We start from the raw sequence: 2,528 nt of genomic DNA on the forward strand, positions 1-2,528 counted from the left end.
GGTCTGGTGTGCAGCTCATCATGGAGCTTCTAGTTGTAAAGTCATCGTGGGGCAGAAGTGCTTTCCAGCCTAGACTTTGCCTTTCCCTGTGGTGGCAGGCCGTTCCTCACTCACAGGGAGGACAGCAGCTGCTTAGTGCCTTTAGAGTGACAGAACACCCAGCACGCCACTCCAGCCTGAGCTGCTCCGGGCTGGAAGGGCCGTGTGCCCGCCCAAGCCTGCAGACCAGAGCTTGTCTTTGTGGTTGGGGTAGCGAGAGTTGGGCTCATCCGAGTGGGGAGCCTGGCCTATGCTCTGGCCTGATTTTGCAGGCAAGTGGGACAGGTGATTGCTAAAGTCTCCACGTGTCACGTGTTGGGGTGGGTAGCCCGTATTTCCATGGCAATGTGAAGTAGCACAGAGTCCAGGACGAATGCTGCACTCCCCGCAGGGCCGTGAGTGGTGCTCTGGGGCATGCAGCAGAGGGTGAGGTGGTCCCGGAGGCCAGCAGTGACTCACTTGCATGCAGGTGCTGTGATGTGTGCTTTCGAGGCAGTTGTGAAATTGGTCTGACTCTTGGTGTACTCTTGTAAATTCAGAGAGCTTGTCCGACTTTATAGTTTCCTTTTTTTTTTTTTTTTTTAACCTCTTGTTTCAGAGTGTCTATTTTGAATTAAAATTTGTTACACCACTGCAAATAGAACTGGCTAATTCTTTGATCTTTAAAACATGGTGTGAGCCAGGCTTGTTGGAGCCCAGGAGTTGGAGGCCAGCCTGGGCAATGTAGTGAGACCCTATCTCAAAAGAAATGAATGAAAAATTGCAGACTCATGGGAATAGTCAAAACATGGACATTGATACCACATTTATTGCTAAAGATCATTCATTATTCGTGTGAAAATAAGCATAACTCAGAGGCTAATTAATTACCAGTCATCAAATTGATGTGTGTATGAATGTTTTTGTTACTTTGGCAAAGATTTCATAAAGAGGAGAGGGTTATTATGGCTCATGATTCTGGCGGCCTAAAGTGGAGGGGCCTCTTACTGGGGGAGGCGCTTGGAAGGGGAACTCATTTGGTGCATGTTTGCTGGCAGAGACCTGAGGTGAGGGGACTCATCTGATGTCTTCTTGCTGATGGAGGCCCGCTGGCGCAGGGCATCACAAGACAGACTGATCCTTTGGTTCACAGAACCACCAGGGCCCAGGCCGAGGGCCTCATCCCATTCCAGCCCTCCCAGTGGCCATCAGCGTGCCAGGTGGAGGATGCAGTTCCTCCCTCGGGTGCCCGTGGGAGACACTCAGACAATAGTGTGGCTAGGGGTTCCCCGAGTTTCTATGACAGCCTCCAAAGTGCCAGAGAGGGCACAGCTGGGAGGTGGGGGCAGTGAGCTTTGCCCTTGCTGACCCTGTGCTTTGTGGCAAGTCTGTATGGCTTGGTCCTCCTGCCTGCGTGTGCACTGGGGCTCTGCAGCCTCCACACCTGTGGGCTTGCCAGGCGGCTCTCTACCTCCACCTAGAGAGCAGCAGCACACCATGCCCCATCCCCACCTGAGTGTCACTGCCAGGCAGCCCCTCTTGAGCAGAAAGCCTTGGGAGCACCACTGCCATTGGGGCATTCTGCTTCCTCGCGTTTTAACTTTTGATGGTTAGTCTCAATTCTATGTGAGTTGCTATTTCTAAGCAGATTTTTAGGGATATAGATAAAAATTTGACAAAAGTTGAGCTTTGGAAAGCACATGTGACAGTTCTTGCTAATGTAAATAAGTGAATGTATTACTAAAAATGAAAAATGACAATAATTTTTAAGGTCTGCCTAGAAATAAATGTCAGCTACCCAGTATTTGCTAGGAAATGGGCTGCAAGATGTTAGCCAGCCAGGGCCTGCTGGGAACTGCCATTCGTGGAACCTGCCCTAGTATCTGGCAAGGGAGGTGCTCAAGTGGTGGGCAGGGGTGGGTTTGTGTGCCCATTGATTCCATTCAGTCTCACAGGTGAGGAAACGCTCAGGTAAGCCGGGCAGCTGCCCAGTCTGCTCAGGACTTGGGTCTCCAGATATTTAGGGCTAAAACTGGGATGTGCAAGCAAATGGGCAAGTTTGTCACCCATGCGTTTCTGCTGCCCTGGTGACGTGGCACTCAGTGGTGCAAGACGTCTACTGTAGCTCCTGAGGTGTCAGCGTGTGCAGGGTACTGGATGTGGTAGCACACACCCGTGATCCCAGGTGATCATGGGACTGAGGCTGGAGGATTAGGAGTTGAAGGCCAGCCCAGGAAACAGGCCCTGTCTCACAACAGGAAAGGCTCAGAACAGAATGGGATGGGACTCGGTGGTAGAGCACTGCTCAGCATGTGTGAGGTGCTGGGCTCCATTCCTAGCACTGGAAAACAAACAATAAATGGTGTATAGGGCATCCTGACCCACATTGCCCTTTTCTGGTGATAACACCGGCAGGGTTGCTGTGTGCCCATGCTCTTTTGGACCCTGGGGATAAGCGCGGCACCGCGTAGTGCCAGTGTATAGGAGTGCTGGCTGGTGAGCAGCGGACT

The sequence above is a fragment of the Marmota monax genome, unplaced genomic scaffold (genome assembly GCF_021218885.2).
Source record: "Marmota monax isolate L192 unplaced genomic scaffold, Marmota_monax_Labrador192_F-V1.1 WCK01_AAM20220418_F8-fsc00060, whole genome shotgun sequence".
Taxonomy (NCBI): Eukaryota; Metazoa; Chordata; class Mammalia; order Rodentia; family Sciuridae; genus Marmota; species Marmota monax.